General features: G+C 29.2%; 1 protein-coding gene across 1 annotated transcript in view; it reads right to left on the bottom strand.

Moving 5' to 3' along the window:
* peb (zinc finger protein pebbled) overlaps positions 1-22355 on the bottom strand; it is a 72454-nt gene extending 50099 nt beyond the window's left edge. The window contains exon 1 of the mRNA XM_088201256.1: positions 22100-22355. The gene's annotated coding sequence lies outside the window, so the exon portion shown is untranslated. The remainder of the gene's footprint in view (positions 1-22099) is intronic.
* Positions 22356-25334: the final 2979 nt, after the last annotated feature.

Below are 25334 nucleotides of genomic sequence, written 5' to 3'. Positions count from 1 at the left end.
AATCTAAATTTTATTCATTGCAAGTTCGAAGAAGATCATTAAATGTATGTCATTGTGTAGTAATATATTAAGAGCGTACCCAAAATATTTATGGTGTTGTAATATTAGGATGATTTTTTTTATATGATATTTAATTAGATAATCGTAGATTTTACTTTAAAATATTTTTTTAATAAAAATATAACTGAAATTATATTTTTTGAGAAAAAGATTTTTTTTGAAAATAAACATATGCAATAAATTCTTAGTTTATTTTAAAATATGGTGCGTTTAAAAGTAGCCTGATAATAAATTAAATATGAATAAGGTTTAAATTTAAAATATTTACAATATTACAAATATAGTAAATATTAGCAAAGTAAGTGTACCCAAAAATTACGACTAATTCTTGGAAGAATAGTATAAAGAACATGGTTTTATCTAATAAGCTAATTATAGCTTCAACTTTGTACTGTTTTTTTTAAATATCGAAAGAAAAAAAATACCTACCTAAAAATATTTAAAAAAAAAAAGATTTTTCTAAGAATATAAATTCATATAAATAAAACAAGCCTATATTTTTAATTACTTAAAAAAATTGCCCATTAAAAATTAGGATAATATAAATAAAATAAAAATAAGGCATAATAAATAAAGTATTTATACCTAAAAATTATGTAAATAACTTAGAATTTTTACTGTATGGATTTTTTTAAAAATGTTTAAACAGATAATCATTTAACTGATGTTACTTGAAAATTTAGAAGAAAAAATCTATTTACCTAATGCAAAATATTGTTTTGAGAAAAGTTTTTTATAATAATATATATTTTTAATTATTACAAGTCTATAATTGCTATTTGGTTATGTATATTGCGCATTTAAAAAAAAGGTCAATAGAATAATTAATAAATAAAAGTAAATAAGGTCCAAATTGAAAATATATTCAACATTACTTCGAATGTGGGATACTGATAATAAAATAGTAATAATTTTTGGGTATACTAAGTATACCAAAAAAATATTACCAATTCTTGGTATATGGAAAATTCTCTAACATGTTAATTTTATAAACAATCTCTAATATTAACTTAAATAAAAAAGTATAATTAGCAACTGAAAATATTTTTTTTATAAATCCTAAAAATTTTTGAAGAAAGAAAAAGTAATAACAAAACAAGCATATTAAAAAAATATTGGAATTCTTTTGTTAGATGTTATTTAATCAGACAAATTTCTGTTTTAACTTTGAACCTACATTTCGTAGGAATATTAAAAAATATATATATATCAACCAAAAATATTTTTTCTTGAAAAAAGTTTTAAAAATTTTTAAAGAAAGAAAAAGTGATAATAAAACAAACATATTAAAAAAATATTGGAATACTCAGTATGTTGAAAGCTTTTTCAGATATATAATTTTAATTTAAAATTCATTTTTTTTTAATATTAAAGAAAAAATCTATGTACCTACCTAAAAATATTTATTCAGAAAATTTATTTTTTAAAGAATAAAAATATATTATAAATACAAAGTTATAAATTGCGCATTTAAAAGTAGCCCGATTGTTTATTTAATATTTAATTCTAATACAAATATGAAAATTTTCCCACGATTTTCCACGATTCTTGTTGGATTCAACCACCGGACGTTGCGTACCCCTCTCTTTCGCTTTTTTTCTTTCAGCAGAGGGAGCTCGTGATTCGATTACGATGATAATAGCAATTCATCATGCTGAAGCTTATTAGCTAATATATCATGTGACATGTGTAATCCTGGTGGGTACGGTCGCCATTTTGTGTGCCTCCCGCGGGAGAACTGGATCGGACAGGTGGCGCAGGTGTCGGCGCGCCCCCATTGGTCGATTCCCAACCATCTGCACCAAACGCTTGCTCTCCCTCGCATAACCCTAACATTGTATTACTATGTCCCTCTTTAACGCCAACTCCAAATTATTATCTCGTTCTATGTTCAGATGAGCATCTTTAAAGGGCCTCTCAAAGCGTGGGACTACCTAACCGTATAGAAATTTACCGACAGTTTAATTAAATTTTGGCAACGTTGTTTTACGCTAGGGTCTGCGTGACGTGTGCGCCTTGATACTGGCTGTATAATTTCATAAAACAGCCGAGAGTGTGAAATAAGTTATTGTATGATACATATGACGTATAATCTATATGTAAATATGTTTGTACTAGTACAAAGATAAGTAATAATTTAAATAATAAAACTATAAAACCCTAACAAACATCAATATAATCATTAATTTTGATTGGCGCTGTAAATTCATTGAAATGGCAAAGTTTTGCGATAGTGCGTTGGTTGGGAAGGGCGCAAAGTTTTGGGCTACGGAAATAAGCAAAGTTTCCCCGACTGAAATCTCGGGGATGAACCAATCAAGGGGAAACAACACGACGTAATGATTTTCCACGAGTCCTGAGAAAAGCCATGGGTTTGCGTGACTGCTATCGCTAGCTGGCATCACGCAAGATTTCTTACTACGTAGGCGGCCATTCGGAGAGACGTATCTTGAGATAGAATCGCAATTTCGGGATAATAAAATTTACTTTTGGATGATTGCGCATATGACATATGTATTCGAACTATTATGAATGATTGCGGTATCACGATATTTGTTGAACGAAATACATTTTAATTTAAGAAATGTATATACAGCTGTACTATATTTGAAGAAGAAATGCTAGCGAATCAAGATATTTGCGATACCTTAAAAAGTAATGGGTCAAAATAAGAAGCTGTTGAGATATTAATCAAAATAGTAATATTTAAAAATAAAAACGAGAAGTCAGATAATTAAAATAATATCATAAAAGGGCGCGCTGCTAAAAAATTTCATAATAAAAAAATTAGTGTTTTATACTATAACTTTTTTACTATAAACTTTCGTCCGCGATGTGATCGACATCTTTTACTGCTAATTGCCTTCTTACTACATACATTACAATTATGTTTATAAAAAAGTCTGAATAAATATCATTCGCTATCTAAAGATACACATTTTTTTGTAAATAAGTATTAAGAGTATGTTGAAGAAATATTGACATGTACCGATGTAATATTAACATGCCTCGTAATATGGATCTTTCTTATACATACACCTGTACTATCAAATAAAAAAAACAGAGACGAAAATTTTGCACTTAAAAACACTAATCTCCATAAGTGTTAATTAAGCGACTATCAAATTCAGCGCACTCGATTTAAAGTTTGTTATATATGTATTGATATTTTATAAAACAATAGTTATATATTGTGATATTTTCCAGTCTTTAGAATAACAATTCATATGATGTGATATTAATTTATATCCTAGATGCGAGACTAAGTTGAAGAGCCACTGTCCCCCTGACCATTTCGGTCTCTCCGGCGAAAGAAGATGGTTCCGCATGAAAACACGCGATGGCTGGGGGAGCCAGGAGAACCGGTTCGATTATTCTTGTTGGAATTGTGTTCGCCTTCTTATCTGAATCTAAAGTCAAGAGGAGTCACATCCTTCGAGCTTCGGAATAATAATAATAATAATAAACACTCGCCTGCTCAGACACGAAATGTCGCCCTCGCCATTTTATAAGACCAGTTTTTTTCCGCCTGTTTCGCGATACGGACGAGAAATAATTATATTTCTGTGTGGATCCAAAGATAATCGAGGGTCCGACGTTTTTGTTTCGGTCGAGAGCACATGTGTTTGGCATTTATGACTTTGGATACTGTGTGTCTGCATCTGGCCGTGTAAAAGCGCTACGCGGTCACCGCAAAGGTATCGCTAATTAAACGATAATTGGACACGTTATACGCATACTTCAAAATTGATATTGAATTTTTAAAATGAAGTAACCTATGTAAGTAAACAAAATAACTAAACAAATAAAGATAACTGGAGCGAGTCGTGTTTTAAGGCGATCGCAATCGCGTCTACGATAAGCGATATTTTGATGAATATGGTTTTAATAATGTCTTTTGATATGGCGATTATTATATTAAAATAAATTATAGATATATATTAATAGATTTGAGTAATATACCTATAGATAAACATTATAGATAATGCAGATAAAAATAACTAAAAAATAGGGTATAAAATAATAAACGATTCATTAAAATATTTACTATAAATTATATCCCCATTCAAAACAATAGTGATAAAAATATATTTTATAAATGTTTTCAATCTCGCATTTCTACACTCAGGAAACGGGACAGATCATACAATTCTTCATTGACGCGATTGGCATGTAGAGAGTAATTATTTACGAACTGAGTATCACGTGCAGATACCTGTGTTAATGAGTTTAAAAGTTATCGATACCGTGATAAAACTATTTATATAGTTATTAAAATAGTATCGATGATATCAGTACATACGGTAATAGTAATTACAGTGACCATATTTTTGTAATGCAATGAGATCGTCACATAAAAGTAAAAAAATGTTTAAGAAAATGCTAATGCATTTGCTCTGACTTAAGAATGAGTATAAAAAAATACCCACATACAAATGTATATGAGAAGATCATAGTGTTTTAATGTGTGTGTGTGTGTATACATCAAGCCTGGAAAATAAGTCAATCGCTGATCGACATATTCACAATCAGTTTTGAAGCCGAATGAGTGTTACTTTGCAACCAAAGAGACGCCAGAAAAGCTGGCAACTATAGATTGGTATAATACAGGTAATACTAAGAAAAAAGCATTCAATACCAGTATTACCGGTATTGACATTAGTATTTTAATTAATCGTCGCTCGCATGATTCACCATGTTAATTCATTAGCAAAACAAAAAAAAATAATATTTATTCAATATATTAATTATTTTAATTAAAACACTTCATTTTTTATATTTTTTTTTCGAAAATTCTTTTCTTTTGAAACAATAAATTTAGAACAACATCGCTTCTGAATGCCTCCTAAATGTTTATACTTAGCGGCAATTTGTTCTAATAAAATATATTACTCATAATTTTTTTGTTGATTATTTGGGTAAAAATATGTCTAAAAATGTACAAATAATAAAAATAATTTTGTGTATGCACCTGCTTTTGTTCTCGCTTCGCCAGACATCCTTATCATAAAAAAGGGACTGATAAGCCGTGGCAGCGCGGTCATTTCTCTGTTAGATAAATATATTATTGGGAATTGCTAGGTATCATTAGACTTGAATGAGATAAAACAAATGTTTTTATTTTATGATCGCATATCGCACAAAACCTCGTTACCGAGCGTTTCCACTGCGACGATTTTTTTGCTTTTGACGTGAATTTTTGACTTCTGAGAAGTGAACTGTTTTTGCGCCCTCCTATTGACTAATATTTTTACATCAGAAGTCCGTTGTATTATCGGTAAGGATAGCTATTATATTTAAAAAAAAAAAATATGCGAAATGCGACGTCTGTAGTTTTTCTTCCGCTTATTTTCCCTAAGAGATAAGTTGGGTTAGCTTGTATTTTGGACTTAAACTTAAACTTCATTAGGTTAGGTTATAAATGTAAAATTGAGTTTCATAGACATTTAAAAGCAGCATATAATTTCACTAGTGCATATCAGTTGGATTATATTTTCGCCAGTTAAAATGTATATATTCTGATGAAAATGTATTTGGACTTCACTAGTGACAATATAACTTTACTAAAAAAAACATTTCTTCGTCGCATGTAAATAAGTATATAATTAAACATATGGAAAGTTTGAAATAATATAATTTTACTAGTGCTTGGCATAAAATTATATCTTCACTAGTAAAAATATATATCTTTTAATGAAAATGTATTCCAATATGATTTAACTGAAATGACATATTTAAAAAAAGATACTGTTTATTTAGATATTCTTTAAGGGTTAATCCGATAATTTCATTAAGATTCATAGTATTTAATTCAATGCCCAAATTCAAGTGGTGGGGGGTGCAAATGCCTCCATTTTACCCCCACTCCTAAATTATAATACGTCTCTGAGCTAATTGCTTTTAAATATTTAAATCATATGACGCTTTTAAAAGTAGCCCCAAGCATAATTGAGTTTTAAATGCTTGAAAAGCTATGATGATTGTGGTTCATATGCCAATAATTAGTCACCGTCTCGATTGCAGAGCAGAAAGAGGGGATGCACCGTTATACTTCGTTTCGTAATTCCTGTCGCGTTCGCGAAGGTATATGTGTGTTTCGTTTTATGAACCTGTAGGTATGTGTGTGTGTCCGTGTCCATGGAGACTCGGCGCACAAACACGCAACGGAAACGGCTTCTCTGTACGAGAGAAGGTAGGAGGAGGTATGAGGAGGCGCTGGGAGGCACATCACCTTTTCGTCCGCAGAGAGGAGAGGTCTCCACCCGCGAGGTCTCCATTCGTGCCGCCCTCTCTCACCTTTTATTGCAGCCACAGTGAATCGGACACACACACACACAAACCATAATATTATGTTTGCATGTGTGTGTCAGTGGCGACCCTTTGTTCTCCACGTTCTGCGATCGGGACATATTGATCATGCGAGATTCTATGACTTATTTTCGGAACTATCTAGTGATTACGAAACAACTGTCGCATGAAAAATAAAACAGTGCCTTATCTGACCCTCCGATCTATGGAGGTATATGGTAAACATCATACATGGGCACACACGCACAGAACGATCATTTATCTAACGATTTTTGTGTGGGTAACGTTCATGCGGACTTACCGAAATGTTGGCAATCGGATAGGATCAACTTCCGATTGAATCCATTATTGATATGGATTACAATGATTATGCTTTTTAATCCTTTTATAAAAAATATACAAAGACAGATGCTTTTACAAATTATTATTGCTGATGTAATATATTTTATTATGAGAATGCATCATGGAGAAAATCAAACTGGGAACCGTCATAAAGTTCATCACATCTCGAAAAATGTGTCGTTTGTCTACCGGAAACATTATCCTTCCAAGAGGTAGAGCATTGACTCCTTAATCATGACTTTTTGGAAGGAATTTTTCGCTTTAAAAGACCTGGGAGGACGTTATTTGATTGCATTTCCCTCCCCCCCTTGATTTTGATCAGAAAAATGCATGTCATTTAATGAAATACTACTAAATAATCAAAAAACGACTACTGACTGACTAACTTTTGATGCCCCCCTCCCCCATAGAAAAAGTTGAAATAACGTCCCTGATTCTAAGCCAGATATTCTCAGTTTTTTTTTAAATTCTCAAAGAAAATCAGTCTCGAATCTATCCCAAAAATATTTTTTTTAATATGTAATTTTAGTAATATCATATCGGAATACATTTTCACCAGTAGATTCACCTTTTTGGATGATGAATCACGCTCTACCTATCTTTGTGTCAACACGTATCTTGCTATTTTTCGGTTCATCAATATTCGAGACATTCATTTTAACAAAAAAATAATAATTAAAAACCAGTGATTCGCGGTGGCAGAATTTATACCGACTGAAGATTTCTTACGAAATTCCATGCTATTTTTTATTAAATATCTGCAATTACTGCAACAACAAATAAAATTGTGATGTAATGAAGGACGTATTTGATCTTTGTAAGTGCCAGAGATGGTTTAAAAAAATCGGATGCTAGATTTCGATAATTAAAACAGTCCTGGAAGTAGACTTGTAAATGTATTGACCACAGAAAGTAAAAATAATCCGATCTAAACTATTCATCAGCTGGCAGAGAAACTCGGATTTCCCAAATCCATCATTCATGATCATATGAAAAAAAATCGGGAAGAATTGATGGTAATTTGTATGGATTCTGCACGAGCTGAGCGACGAGAAAAAAGTAGCTCATGTGCGGATTTCCCGAAAATTCCTAGATCTTGAAGAAAAAACACCGTTTTACACCATCTGGTGAACGGAGGCGAGAAATGGGTGCTATATGATAACTGTAGACGTAAAAAACAATTGTTATCATATAAGCAGGTAGCAAAACCATCGGCGAAACCGGCGGAAAAAAAAAATTAAAATGAATCAATTTGTTAACTTGAGCAACACATTTAGTCGTTTTTCTCTCAATATACCACTCGGATATATTGAGAGAAAAGGATTTGGGAGATTTGAATTATTGGATATTATATAATTATAATTTCGATCGAGCATCACAGTTTAGATTTTCTTAGATTTTTCCAATCTCACGGATGAATAATAAAAATAAAATTGAGTTACGTCGTCCGTAGTGACATATATTCAATTTATGCTGTAATTATAGCTTAAACTTAATAAAATATATGACATTGCTTTCAGTCTTATGTATCACTTCTTTCTTAGTATTTGTTATTGTGTTTACCCCGCTGTAACACATTGGACTAAGCCATATAATATTGCAACGGAAGATTTACAATTAATAATACAGGAGACTAACAATAGTTTTGCGTCGGGTTACTTGATCGTAGCTCTCATTCGCGACAACCTAGGTAGGAGTTCAAGCATAGACTTGGATTAGGCCAAAACTTTTGAGGCTAATGCAATTACTGAATAAAGGCTATAGTTTTACTTCATGCTAAAAAAATTATATCAACATCAAGGCCAGAAGTTCCTGTTTTTTTTTTAAATACCATATTTAACATTCAAGTTTGAATAAATATCTTAGAAGTAAAGTTGGACAAATGAATAAATATTTCTTAGATTAATTTGTTTCAACTAGCTGTCGGTACCTCACTATCGTGAGGTACCGATAGCTAGCGAGTGTGCGGATACCGGAACCTCAACTTTTTGGGTTTTAAATATAATTTTTGCTTCGTTCTGATTTTTAAAAATATTTTTAAAAATTTAATGGTTCAAATTGGGCATTACTATTAAGGATTTTCAATGATAGACAAAATAGTTCAATCTATAAAAAACTACTTAACATTTTCAATTCATTTGAAAATAGGTTTACAACTTGACTAAATATTTCCAGAAGAAAACATTTTATATTATTTATTAGATTTACAACGTTAGATTTTATCGTTATATTGAAACTTAGATATTAAATAATAAATCTAAATATTTATGAATAGGTTTAAAACTTGGCTAGATGATAATAAATTAAAAATTGTACTATGAAATTTCAATACAGCGAAGCTCACGAAACCAATGAATAAATTTTGGTGTACTGAAAATTCGTTATATTGAATGTAAGGAAGATGATATATTTTAATTTTGTTTTTAATTACCATATTACTACAGCATCAAAATAACCTCTTATAAGGTTGACAGATCGTTTTTTGTCCTTGTTTAAGGAAAATGTATGAAACACAATAAAATTTGTGAAAAAAATGTTTTATAAAAAAAGTTTGAGGGTCAGCGAAACACATGTAATGTCGCTTTTGAACACATCTGGCACACGCCAAGTCAATGATGAACTGAATTCTTAAAAATATTTGGCAAGTTATAACGTCATTCTTAAATTCGGATCAAAATATTTCGTTATACTGAGATCAGTCTTCGTTACAATGAAAACATTTTGTGTGAAAGTTTTTCGGGGACAAATTAAAGATTCGTTATACTGGAATTTCATTATTTCGTCTCGCTGCCGCTCGCCCCGACCTTCACTAAGAACCAAACAACCTAACCGTTTTTTAATGATATTGTATTGATTTGTTCTCATTTCGGTATATCTTGTAATTGTCCAGAATCATCCAATCTATGACTAACTGATCCCGCGATCGCAGCGGCGTATGAATCTACGCCTGTGAGTATTTGTGGAACTAATTTTGGCGCCGGCGTGAAACGTCAACGTGACGTCACTATGCCGCTCTAATGCGAGTGTTTTGGGAATTAGCGGCCCGTTTTAACGCTGCATATAACACAATTTTATCATAAATTAAAATTTTAGTAATAAGAACGTTTTTTAGTAACACCATAAGTTACTTTATAATTAAAAAAAGTTGTTTATATGTTTTATGTGTAAATATAGAAGCCAATTAGAAGGATATAATAAACTGAAAATATCAAGCACCTAATATGTTACTTTAGACCAAAAATGCGCTTTAAAAATATTAATAATTTTGAGACCTTTGTCTATTTTTATTAAAAAATACTTTGACTTATTTTGATTTATATATTTTTTAAATTAAATGTTATTTCTGCGCAGTATTATATATTTTAATAATTGATAAATGCAAAAAGTTTTCACATTATTTAAAATTAATAATAAACTAAACATATTTAAAATGCATAATAAATAAAGAATATTTAAAATCCATAATAAAATAAAAAATATTTTTAAAGTTGAAAAAAATATTTTGAATAAATCTTGAAATTTTATTCTGAAACTTTATAATTTAAAAAATATTAAAATTAGTGATATACAATTTTGTGTAGTTTCCTTTTAAATGTGTCAGTAAGAGGGATTTTTGCAACACTATGTGTTTAGTAGTTGGTTGTTATCGAATAGTACTTATTTTTAAACTTTGCCCCTTTTTGTTGAAAATGTTTTTTCAAAGGAAATTTTAAAAATTCTCTAAAAACTATTACTTTAAATTGGCAACGTTCGCCAAAATTTAAGTACACATTTTTTCTGTTAAGAGAAGCTAATAAAAAATTTACATTATTTATATTATATTTTAAATACCGTATAAACTGAACATATTATAAAAAAAATTTTTTTTTAGAATTTGATGATTTTTATACATATATTGATAAGTGTTTTATAATTTAAATCGATAAAATCAATTTCGTAGTTCGTTCTCAAGCGCGCCGGGGAAATACCATTACCGGTATTCCCCGGAATTTCTTATATGTGACAGTTCTTCTGTCAGCGGTCAAGCGCGCGCCGGGATACAGCTTAGTGCGATTAAATAAACAGTGAAATATGTTATAATCACAGCATTTTTCTTAAAAAGTTACAATTGTAGATGATTCAAAGTGATTTACCATTGGAATTATAGACTTTATAATCGAAATTATCAATTATGAGTGTGCCAGTAAGTGTTTGGTTATATGAATACTATATCACGGTTATTCTAACAAAATTACTGTTGACTTTCTAGGATCTAATATTAAAAGACAAACAGCAGTGATTTGGCAATTGAAGATATACATGCCAAAGTTAATTAAACATATTTATTACAATGGTAGTAATAATGAAAAATCTCATATTAGTGTAAACAAAAAGTTACTTTTTACCCAATATATAGTATCGTTTACAGTCAATTTTCAGAATCAATGAGAGATCTAATAACATTTACGCATGGCAAACAATTAATGTATGACATATTGCGACTATTTTGAAGAAGATGAAGATATGTCAATCTACGTGTTTAATCCTCTACAGTAATTTCCGTTAATTTTGTTCTTCGTTTGTCGTTCAAATTTAATTTATGGATTATAATAGTAGTAATAATGTGTTCAATGTTTACTCTTATTATTTTTTAATTACTTTTCAGAAGCAATGATGGAACAATTTGATGACCTAAATGGCTACAACGTAGAATTGGTATATATAAACAAAGAGTTAATCTTCTCATGTTGAAGTCACTGTCAGCAAGTATTATCTTTTTATAAAGAACATACTACATAAGTTTGATGTAACTGAATATCTTAAATTTGGCTATTCAGAAAGAGGAATGATGGCACAGAACAAAAATTGTACATATTTTGCCACATCGGAATTAAAAATAACCCACTCTTAGATATTTTGGCTATCGATTATTCCAGGTATGCAATCACATATTTATAATCATTGTAAAATGTCGTTTATTAGATAACATCCAAGAAACTACACATTTATAAGCTGTCCGACAGCGCCAATTTGATCGACATTAACTTTCAATCCTCACATACTAAGGATATATTACACGTTCATGTTTAAAACAACTGGTTAATTTAAAATTCCTAAAATCTAACGTATATATGTATTAAATCGGAAAGCAATGATAATGTTTATGTAATATAAAAGTAAAACTCACTTTTCGGCCTCGGAGCCCGGCGACGGGATTTCAAAATTTGAAGATTTCATTACAAAGATTGTTTTATGATTGTTTATCTAATTTAATCAATGTATTCTTCTTATCCTCAACACATTATGTATATATTTAATTTTCATAGTTATAACACACCTAGTTAATTTTCAATCCGATTATTTATAAAAGCAAAAACTCACTTTTAGGCCTCGGAGCCCGTCGCCGGGAATTCAAAATTTGAAAATTTCATTACGAAGATTATTTTATGATTGTTTATCTAGTTTAATCAATGTATTCTTCTAATCCTCAACACATTATGTATATATTTCATTTTTATTCAGTCAAATGATGAATTAATGAAAATTATTGTCACGTAGCAAAATTTTATTATTAAATAATAATTATTTAAAAGTGTTGTCACGGTACTGTCTATTTGAATTTGAATGCGTATTTTTCATTGGTCGAAGCTATTTGAATATTTGAATGCTTATTTTTGATTGGTCGAAACAACAGAACGCATTACCGGCGGCTCGAAAATCAATCGGAACAAATTCAATTTTAATTTTTAATATTATTTATTATTATAATTAAATATATTTCCTTTGTTTACGTGTATTGTTACACACCGTTAATACAAAGCGATACGATTTACAGAGTAGATAATTGAACGGAGAATGTTTCGTTTAAAGTTATGCGCGTCCGGAAGCGACGACGGCTTAGAACAATTATATATAAGATGAAATAAAGTCGCGATCGCCGCCCTCGAGATAGCTACGCGCTTTGGTATGCGCATCTCTCAAAGGACAGTCGCTGATCTCATCCCACGTGAATAATTCATAAAGGTCACACATCCCGCGTGGCTGACCTTTTCGCCGCATCTCGGCCATAAAGTAGGTAATTTTGCGTTTGTATGCCACCCTTGTGCACGGGGTGATGGCAAAATGTCAGATGCTACAAAGTGACTGCTACAACTGGGGACAGCACTTACGAAGAGTACAAACACCTGTCACAAACTGGCAGGTAGTTTATAATTATATAGAATAAATAGCACGTATGCACATATATTGTAGTAATATATTTTTAAATTATTGGTTTAGAGACATTGTAAATATAAAATACACATAGAAATTTTTAATTAACAAATTAAACAACTCAGATAAATCTAATAAGTTTTTTTGATTCGCAATGAAACATAATCTTAAAAAAACTTAATAGCAGCAATTAATTATATTTATTCGATAATAATGAGAGTATGGAAAATGTTGAAAATTAAAAAGAAAATACCATATAATAGCACATAATTTAATAAAAAAAAATCAACGCCTTGTTATGGTTACAATAACAACGTGTCGCCAATTTGTTAATTGGAATTAAGATTGTATCGCCCACAATGAGCATTTGTATAAAACGATTGCGTATAATAGTTATGCTCGCCAGCGATGACAAACACTTGGCACGCGATGTCAATTTAGAATCTTAGCCAGTGCTGTTAAATCACGATACGATACCCCTCTATAATTTTTGAGCAAACATATTTTTATTTGTAATTTAAAATATTAATAAATAATATCTAGGCACAGAGTCATGCATGTATGGTACATTATGCGATATTATAGACTCGATTTGAGTGTTGTCAGTCGAGTCGCGTTTCCTGGCAACCCTCGAGGGCCAGCCAGCTACGTGGGGGTGGCTCTTTATCTATTAGTTTGGTCACAATGGAGCCTCTGGTAAACATTACCATCGATTTGTGATTGGTGGAGCTGTTTCACACCTAATGGATGACCGATCGAAGCCTCTCACCACCGCTCAAAACGAAGGGGCGGCGAACGGGTGGCCAAATCATATGTTTGGTATCACGGTTTTTACGACCTCATCATGATTTATGACACACACGTACACATTATAACAGCATATCTGAAAGCTTAAAACTTTTTTATTACCTATTCTAAAAAAAATAAAAATTTCCGCCACGGTGTCATGTCACCGTGTCACCGCTGGGTGACATACAGATTTATGCTTATGGGTACGTGTCAGATTTTTTCACGTTCTAGATTCAATAAGAGTCTTGCAACGATCGCGTGTTATTATCATTGCAGGCTAAACGAAGAAAAGAAAACTCAATGTACGCATTTTTCGAAACATTTATGTACAATTACGCAAATTAGTATGCAATCGATGCACTGGCGTATTTTTTCTATTATGCATCAATAATCATAAACATACGATGCTTATGATGAAATAATAATCATGAATAATCAAGAATAATAAATGAGATTCTTATAAAAATATGATAATAACTATTCCATTTAAAGATTACCAAATATAATAAACATGACCTAAATTTATTAACTATTATAACAATACTATGAGTGTTTTTATTATTAAAAATTAACAATGGATTTCAATTATTTTTATAATAAAAAAATAAAGAGAAAATAAATATATAACAAACTGATATACGCTGCTTAAAACTATACAATTAGTAAATACAAGCAATCCTTAATTATATGTTAATTAAGAATACTTACTATAATATATAAATCATACCAAAAGCAAATTAGCCATTTTTAAAGAATATTTATGTTTTTTTATTTAAATATCATCTGATAAATCTGATTATTTTTATTCAAAATCTAATTCATTTTATTATAAACCAGATCTAGTTCACGTATTTATTACAAAATAAATAAAAAAAAATTCCAAATAAGATTTAATTTTATTTTTATATTGAACTTGTCTTATTCTTGTACGTGTATGTATTGTATTGATTTTGTCTTTATTTTTGTATGAAATTATATTTATATTCAGGCTATTTTTAAATGTCACTTATGCTTATACTGTATTTTGGGTACATATTTATTGATAGAAACAGTATTGATTATATTAATAAGCAATACATTAAAAACAAAAAGCTAATTATCATTATATTCTTAATTTAATTCCAATAAATAATGAAAAAAAACTAAAAAAAAACTTTTAATAGCTATTTTTAATATTAAAAGAAATATCAGCGACTATTTTTTAAATACTTAAATTAAACAATCAAAATTTATGATTCCAAATAAGATTTTATCTCATTTTTGAATTGAACTTTCCTTATTTTTTGTTCGTGTATTGATTTTGACTTTATTTGTATACGAAATTATATTTATATTAAGGTTATTTTTAAATGTGTCACATAATGTTTTTTGTATACATATTTATTAATAGAGAAACTATTGATTATATTATTATACAATACTACATTAAAAACAATAAGTTAATTAATATTATATTCTAAATATAATTATATTAAAAATAAAAAAAATATTTATAAAAACAAAACATTTCAGTAACAATTTTTAATTAATAATTACTAATTTCTAAATATTTAAATTATACTATTGCTCGATTTTTCTAACTTAAAAATTAAAAGAACAATAATCGATTAGCAATAAAATAGTTTAATATATAAAAACGTTTATTTTTTTAAATTTAGTTTGAAAGAAAGTTTGTAAATAATCAATATTAATAAAAAATTTAAATAATTATATTTTTTTGTATTTTTATGTAAATATTGTTTTTTTTTTTTAATTAATTTATTCATTAATTTTACAGTTTTTTGAAATGTTTTTAAAATAATTTATTATAAAAGCATTGAAAAAAGCTGGTAAAACGAAATAATCAGATTTGTAAAAAAAAAACATTTTAGTGAAATTACAATTACATTAATTTATATTGAAAACATTTAGATTGTTTTACCATTATATATATATAAAGAGCACTATAAATATATTTTAATTTATTGAAAAAAACTTTTTAGTATGTATTTTTAATTATATAATAAATAAGAATGACTTTTTTTAATTATTTTAATTGAGCAATTAATCGATTTTTTTCTCAAAAAATAAAAGAAGAAAGTTTTTAGATATAAATATTAATCACTACATTAGTTAGTAAATACTAAAAAAAAGTTATATATATACATTATTATATAAATAACTAATATATTTTACATAAATTATTAAAAATTGATTTATTAAAAATTTAAACGATTACATTCAAGGTCGAAATTTTCTTATATGATTTCAATAAGATTAAAAATTTTATTAAAAATAATTACATAAATAATTTAATATTTACTCTATTATAAGGCATATGTTTTTATTTCTTTTTTATTTATTATGTAATGAATAAAATACCGGAAAATTTTATATAAAATAAAGTGCAAATAATATGCATTAAAATTATGTTAATTTATTTAATATAATATTTAACTAACTAACTATACATATGATCTAATCAAAAACTATTTTTTAACGAAATCATTATTGTTAACGATCGAAACACCTTTGTCCATGATTCAAAACTCAGACGTAAACGAGCAATAAAACTAAATTTATACCCATCGCCCCCGATTATATAATATTAATACAGCGTTCCTTTTGTGCCGTATAGGATGACAGGAGAGAAAAAAACAGATAGCGTGATCGGCAGTACCGTAAATGTCATCTCATTACTGATATTAACATCCTCGCCCCTCTGAAATCCCGCGATGTCGGGAAAAAAATCTCCCCCGAGCGACCGACTCATCCCCAAAGGTAAAAAGCGGCGAGGGGTGGCGCACAAGCCACGATTCGGTACCTATATCAATTTTTATAATTACTAGTTGTTATCAGGGGTCGAGAAACAACATGCAAAAACTATTTTTTATCCTTGAGATTTATTCGCTTGTGTGATAATATTTTAAATGGTATTTGAAGTAAACAAATATTTGCGTCACATTTCTGACGAATTAAACATATTTCTATAATACATCAATATATATATAGACAACATTTTAATCTACATTTTTCTTAAAAATTAGTAGTCGACTAAAATATGTAATAATAATTAAATAATATAAGCATTTTTACAGCTACAAGTGACGCGTAGTTTCCAAATTTCGCTGAGTTTACAGCTAAATAACTCATGGTAAAATATTATAAAAAAGAAAATAGATATAAAACTCATATTTTACGTCTTTCTGAAATGCTGCGAATGTTTAGAATAGAACGAACCATTTATCCTTGAATTTTTCATCTTCATGTATTTGTAAAAAGCGCTTTTACACACAACGGTCAAAACGATCAGTTCTTTATTATTGTTTAACGTTTGTCTCGTATTCATTTTTATTCTATCGATTGTTCTCAAGGGTTCAGCAAAGCTGTTTTATTATCAGTAAGTAAACTATTTTCGATACCAATTGGTCTAAACCTGAATAGTTTAAAATGAAAGATCAAACTAGATAGAGTAAAGTTGGATTGAATGTAAAGGTTTTCCACCCCCGCAATTCTCCCAGAACGTCTGGTCCATTAGGGCTAATTGCGCGTGCGCACCGCTCCCGAGGAAATTACTATTTGAGAAACGGCGGTCGCGTGACGGGGCGCCCGACCAGGGGTGGCCAACCTGGCGCCGGGCGCATTCCCATCGCACGCAAGCGCGGCCGCGACTGAGTCGTCGCCGATTGGAATGTTACCCCGTGGGGTGGCTATGACGAATGGCGCCGGCTCGTGCGAAAATTTGTAGAATCCGGTATGACGCGGAAGACTTCCCGGAACTCGTCCGAGATATACCTTTCGCGAATTGGATCGATTCAGGTGAGAGAGTCGGGAAAGTCAGGAAAAGCATTAGACGAGGAGAAATAATTTACTCAATTTTCACGAGGAGGTCGTTATTTTACCAAAATTCAACATTTGGAATTTGGATATCAGCCAAGTGGTTATGAAATAATGTAAATTGGGGTCAAAGGTGGATATATAGCTTCGTAAACCTTGAATTAATAATTTTCCAGACATTTGGAATATAAAGAGATATTGTTTCTGGGACTGTTTTGTTTTGGGTCAATTACATATAGAACAGGAACGACCAGGACTATAAAAATAGATTTTGTAAGTATTTCGAACAACCTAATTAGACACTCTACTCTAATCTGCTATCTTGTTTTAAAATAACAACTTAAAAAAAATAAAAAAAAAACTGTTTTTTTTTAGAAAATAAGTTAAGAAGTTTAAATAAAATATAAAAAATCAAATTTATATTTTAACCACTTGGACGCGTTAATCAAAAATAATATTTAATTGTTTTTTTTGAAAAATTTAAATGTTATCTTGATACTGTGTTTAAATTCTCTGATTTCTTAAATTTTATTTATTTAAAATGATATTTTATGTTTATTCACAAAAAAAAAGTTTTTTCTTGAAAAGCATTTTTTTTTACTGATTTTTGCGTAAAGAAATAAATAAATCAATTGGGCGACTTTAGTCCATTTCCGCGTTCAAAGGGTTAAGATGATCATGTCTAAAATGTTTCATATTAGAAATTAAAATACAATAAAAATATTTTTTTGTAACATTTTTGTGTAATTTCTATAGGATATAACGGATTTTGAGGGCTTGATAACTGCCGTGAATTAAATCATATCGCCATTAAACTTTTCTTAAAAAAATATCTCGGTTAAGTTCGTTAGACTGCCTGTTCTTGTTTCATAAAGACTATGCAAAACTTCTGTAAAGAAATTCTATGGAAAAAGTAAAGAGAAACGTTATAATATTGTAGAAAATAAAGCAAAATAAATTAAAATATTATTTTTTTTTCTCGAAAAAAATCATAAGAAAAGTAAAGAGGGAGTTACCGTTTTATATTAGAAAATAAAATAATACTTTTTTTATAAAAAAAATCATCATTGAGTATAAAAATTCCTATAGAAAAAAGTAGACGTAAAATAAATTTTATATTATATTATTTACATAAAATTAAACTAACCAAAAAATTTAGTAATATATCATGATTTTGAGGATATAATATTATTTAAAAAAATATCTTGCTGTGTAGTTAGCTAGTAAATTTATATTTAGTTGTATTACTGTATTTAATATATTTAATATAACACTATTTTAATTTATAAGTATTTGGTAAACTTTTATGCAGGAATAGGATAAATTTTAATATTGCCTATAGGATTCTTATTGGAATTATGTAGAACGTATTTTTCCGGACACGAATTTTGCGCACAGATTTTTACTGACACGATCTTTCCATACAAATTGATTTTTATAGACATGATTTTTGCGGACACTTTATTTCGGACATTTATTATTCAGATTTTTTATTTTAATATATTATTAAAATAAAAAATCTGAAGTCAACATAAACATTTTTATTGTTGTATTTTTAACTCCCGAGTTCAATGTAGCACCAGTGTTTTAAAATTTTGACTATTTATATAAATTTTTTGACTTTTATACTATATAGGTATTGTTCTCTCAAATTCCAGATAATGTAATATCTGTTCAGGTAAAGAAAAGAAAACTATTAATTTAAAAGGCTAACTGGGTATGCTATGTTAATTTATATCCGTGTATTTACCATAATATTACTCAGATTATACCGACTTTTATTAATGCTGCAAAATTTCACGACATGTCTGAATCGCGGCCGTGGCACACTAAAATTTCGCGACACAACGATTGAGAAATGCTGTTATACTATTTTTAGAGCAATGCTTGTCACTTTAATTTACATACGGAATTTTTATGCATATATATCACAACTCCTCACAATACTACGTTTTTTCTACATAGTAAGATGTTAATTGCTCATACATTGTCACGTTTCATAACGATATTAATCCATAACGCTTCAAAATCTATCACTGCATTATTATTTCTTTAAAATATTCCGAGTTGAAAGTGTTGAGATTCCGCAGCGAGATCGAATCTCGCGTTTCTGCGACTGGGCGCACGGTATATTATATTCTTACAACACAAAAATTAATTAATCATTTCAGAGGTATAATAAATCATTTGTAATGTTTCAATTTTCACATATGATATACAGCGTGCTCTAAATAAATATTTAGAACAAACCCTCCGCCACGCTCCACTGTTTACTCGCTATACGCAACGTTTAATTGGTAATCGAATATCTGCCCGTGGGAAAAGTTAATATAGAATTCATTAATAGATTTTTCATTATATCATATCATGGCCACCCTTGACCTTCGCTGCGGTGTCACTATGTTTTTTTAATGTAAATCTAAAGGCCAGAGCGATTTGCACCTTTCATTGTGCTCTCACCCCAAAAGAGTTTCATCATTCATTTTGACCGTCTAATCCATTTGACCTCTCTAAATCGACAGACAGGGGTAGTAGCATATACCACACATATTTCACATCAATATAAATAGTAAACAACAACGATTTGCTTACAATAATGGCTCATTATCCAAGTGTCATATCGTGCAAGTTCCCACAGCGATTGTTCTTAAATGGTTAATTGCCATTGTTTATAAACGCGTGTAAATTTTATTATGCTTTATAGTAAATTGATTGAAGATGATATATGAATATATGTATTAGAATTAAAATATACACATAGGGTGTGTACTGTTCTATTATATTGCGAGTGAAAGGTCAACTTATATTTAGTAGCATGAAAGAAGCTGGGGTTGGATTTGTATTATATTGTAATACGTATATTAAATTAATATATATTATAAAACACAAAAATTAAATGAATATTTATATGAAATGTAACGATACAACGTCCGTGAAACACTTCAATGAAAATATATGTAGGAAATTATTAATTAATTTGATATAGAATAAATTGTGTTTTTTTTTTCTTGTGATATTGAGGAAATTGCTACGTTGCGTATAATTTAATGAGTGATGAAACTATAATAATATCAAAAATCATTGTAACACGCCACCGTTGCGTAAATATAATAGGATGTGTTGTATCATCAATTGGGGGAGATTCATCCCTTTGTGGATGTAATGAGATTAGGTGGTGAGATCAGTTTGCGGGGGGCTTTTTCACTCTATTAAGCCAAATTGAACGGATAACTGCTTGTATACACAAATTAAATGGGGCGAATATGTGTATAATAGTTATATAAGTTGCTTTTTAAATGATTGACTTTTATGTTGCATAATAATAATGTGTGGATATGTTTGAAGAGTTAATTATTAATTTGTAGATATATTTCCATTAAAATATTCGATTAGATTTTAATAATAACCCTTATAATTAATTTACATAATATATATAAATATTATTATAATAATAATAATACATATTCAAAATTTCCCATATAGTACATAAAACATATATTAAATAGGATGCGCATAAGAGTAGCTTATGAAATAAATTTTATAATAAAAAAATAAATAACCTTAACAGCTAATCGAATGACTGCTATTAAAATCAAAATAATTCTCAAAAATACACATAAAATACGAAGCTCTTATTAATATAATTTTAAATAATATTGGCGCATTTAAATGTAGCAGGTAAATTAAATTACTTTACAAATTTAACAAATTTTAGTAGGCATAAGAAACATATTTATATCAAAAATTCTGAGTCCTGATAATACAATTTAGTTTTAAATTAAAGATTGTTTACAGATATGACTCAAATATTTTTTTTAATTATGGAAAATATTTAAAAAAAAGCTTTAGTTTTAATATTGTCTATAAAAGTAATCTGTAATAATTGATTGTTATTGTATAAATAAATAAACATCACGATGTTATTAATACATTATCGAAAGAAAGCTACACAAATTAAGATTGTTAAAAAAATGTATATAAAATACAACAGTGACACATTTAAAAATAACCCGTAAGTTAAATTCACATTAAAATAAAAAATGATGGCGCATTTAAATGTAGCCCAATTATATAATTCAGTTTTGAATATTATTTTAAAAGAACGACTCAAATAAATTCGTGTACCTTTTTATTACAAACATGTCGGTATAAAATATGTTACATAAAAACTTAATGTTTTATAATGTCTATAAAAGTAGTTTGTAAAATATATTTATTTGTTATTGTATAAATAAATAAACATTACAAAGCTAATAATGCATTATTGAACTAAATTATAATTGTTAAAAAAATATAAAAATGCATATAAAATACAATAGTGACGCTTATAAAAACAGCTCAGCTCATAAGTTATAGAAAAAGACATGTGGCGCATTTAAAAGTAGCCTGAATAATAAAATTAAACAATAATATATATTTGATTTGTGTATAGTAGCCGAGAAAATATAGATTTTATGTATAATAAATTAACTTAATTATTATGGCGTATTAATCCATTTAGATTAACTTTAACGAGGTTTGATTATGTACAGCAATAAACAATATAAAACTACCTACAATACGATACAAATAAAAGAAAACTATGACTAACCTTATGTCGTGCTGTCCTTCGCTCCTCACAAGTCATCTCATCTTCGATCGACGTAAATCTTCTCCATAAATAAATAAATAAACAATAGTAACAAAAAAATCAACGTTCCATCGTTCGATGCGATGAGGAAAAACACTACACTTTATAAATATTGTCAAATAATGTCACAGTTTGCGTAATGTCACTACGGACAGGTGATATTGTGCGATCACCTCGCGGGCGTACGTCCGCGCATCTCCACGCGCCAAGATGTTTTAACACCTGAGAAGAAATTTCTCCGTGGAACCCTTGCTGACTGCGGGATGATAAACGTTGAGCCTTATGTAGAGGGTTATTAGGTATATTTTATCGTGTCACAGAATGGCGGCTGTTAAGCCGTTCTAGTTTCGAGTGCACGGCGCCAACAAATCAATACAACGTCTCTATGCCATATGTTCATAAGGCCTATTCTTCCTCGCCACATCCGAGATATACATGCTCTATATACGCTCCAGTCTTTCCGTACGACGCTATAAGGTTGATTATTGTTTGACAAGGACGAGATGTGAGCTTCATGTGCTCATTGGCGACGGGGATACGATTTTAGAAAGAGACGGACGATAGTTGTTGGCTCGCTTTTCGGTCGTATACATTGAAACAAAACGTATACTCACACATTTGTAACATCTCCCAAGAGACAATGCGAACACGTGAACGTAACTCGCGGTTGTGTGTGCGTGTGTGTGTGGAGTTAACCTACAAATTCCATCTTGCCCTCGCAGGGGTAGGCAATGTTTTTTTTTATTGTAAACAAAAGTGTGCTTTTTCATTACTTTTTTGAAATATAATAAATAATTATCTATTAGTATATATTTTTTTATATATTTAAGTTAGTTTATCAATAATCAAATTTAAGTCTTTTACATAATAATATGTTGACAAGAATATGAATGATAATTATGAATGTTGAGCCATATACTTTGTATAAATATATATTTAGATAAAAATACATACAAAATGAATTGTTATTCATCGTCTTCGATCGACGACGACGATACACGGCACCAACGGCCGGATCGTATGCTAATACCGGAATAGCGAAGTTCGTAAGGTGTTGTACTTTTAATCCAGAATACGTAGGTTCAAATCAATCAGTTGACTTAGATTTTTATTATTAAAAATCGACCCTTTCTGCAAAGTGACGTTTATTAGGTTGTTCCATAAGGTGCGGGTTAAATGAGTTAAAAAATAAAAGGTGAAATACTTTACTAAATTATATACTCTCTATGTTTGCTTTTTGACATGCTTTTTCTAGCTAAACTCAAGCTATCTGCCAAAATAAAAAAAATCACGTCGATTTTTCTCAAGTTTTTTTTTCACAATTAACTATTTTGATATATCATTTTTAACATCTAAGCTCTATTTCGGACATTTAAAATGTATCTAATAAAGTAAACAACAGAAATGATTAAATCATTTTTTTATTTATCCTAAAAACTATTCAATATTTATCACTTAATTTCATTTTATTTAGATTGACTAAACCTTGATTTAAACAAAAAATAGAATTCCGAATGCATTTTTTTAGAATCAAAAAATTTATATTACAACGGGTCCCGTTGTATATGATGTATATTCGTTGCAGAATTATTTATGGAGCGTTCACTGTTCTGACCAAAACTCACTTGCACCTAATCTGTCCAACAGTTAGATGAAAAACTTGTTATAGTTAACTAATAACACGAAGCGGTCATCCATTCAAGTATTGACCACACTACAAACACAATGTTGCTCAATCTAATTTGTTTTATTGAACATAGATATATTTATTTAATGCTCATGTTTTATCATTGTAATGCACAAACAATACGTTTCATATATTGCTCATGTGAATTGTCCTCTTAATAAAATAATAATTATAAATATTTATTTCGTTCTACCTGAGCTCACGCCTGTAATGTTTCAACGGAAATTCAAAATAAAACATAAACTCAACCAGGGCCGGCGCAGACGTCGGGATTTTTCTGTGGCCCCACGCATACTGCCGTAAGGTTTGAATTCCGTAGATTTTAAATATTTTATGATGTTAAAAATATAACTAGAAACACAAAAAAATGTATGTTTTATGATATTAAATATATAAATATTTGATTAAATAATTATTAAAATCATTTTCGTGCATTATTTTCAAGTCTCAAAACCTCCAGCCGGCCTTGAACATAAGTAAAATGATACTGATAGACACAGGGCCGGTTATAGCGAGTGCGGGATCCTACGCAAGAATAAAGCCCCCCCCCCCCCCAAAGAAAAAGCTATGTAAAGAATACAAAATTTATTCATTAATAGAATAATATAGTATCGTAATTCCAAATATAATTTCAATATAAGCAGTTTGACATTTTGAAAGAAACAGTAACTACACTAAGCAAACTGCAAAAACAGTTATTTGTAATTTCCAATATCAAAGTAATACACTTTAGAATTAAAAATTATATAATTATATAAATATTAAAAGTATGTATTTTATATAGCGACAAAGGAATCCGTACATTATTGAATCCTAATAAATTTACTCCTCGGTAAAAATATTGCTAACTTTAAAAAAGGGCCGAGATAAAATGTTTTCGAATCATTGCTAACAATCAACGTATGTTAAAATTTGAAACAGCAATTATTTCCGAAACATAGACTGTCAGAAGAAAACAAACATGTATATCTTATGGGCCATAGTTTTTTGTTGTGTATTATTGATTTATTACGAAGAAGGAATGATTCATAGAAACAACACATTCAAGTTGTTCTAGTCCTTGATTTTTTACGCAAAGAGTAGCAAGAAAAATATTATAATATGCTATGTTAGCATCAAAAATATAACATTAAATTTCAGTACAATCCCTTTTTAATGAATGAAAAATTATTATCTATTTAAACATATAAGAAAAGTAATAAAATATAATGCAGTTTTAAATATAAGTAAAATTAGCTCATATTTTGTAGCTTTTAAGCACCCCAGAACAACTGTTTTTTGTCGAAAATAATTTATTAATAATTTACAAGTAGGTGTGTTTTGTTTTTTTAACTCTCCTTTAACTCTCCCGTAATGATTTACGTGTTGTTTATAAAGTTTTTCTACTAATAATACTAAATAACATAAAAAAACAATTATGGAATTATGATGCATAAAACTAGCTCGTGTATGATCATATGGCAAGAGTCTTAAAATTATCTATCGTACCGTGTACACGAAGGCGTTACA

Source organism: Plectrocnemia conspersa, unplaced genomic scaffold (genome assembly GCF_051122295.1).
Source record: "Plectrocnemia conspersa isolate PC_06_02 unplaced genomic scaffold, ASM5112229v1 ptg000013l, whole genome shotgun sequence".
In the NCBI taxonomy this organism is placed as follows: domain Eukaryota; kingdom Metazoa; phylum Arthropoda; class Insecta; order Trichoptera; family Polycentropodidae; genus Plectrocnemia; species Plectrocnemia conspersa.
Note: the sequence above shows the minus strand (reverse complement) of the source record. Positions and strands in the feature narration are given on the sequence as shown.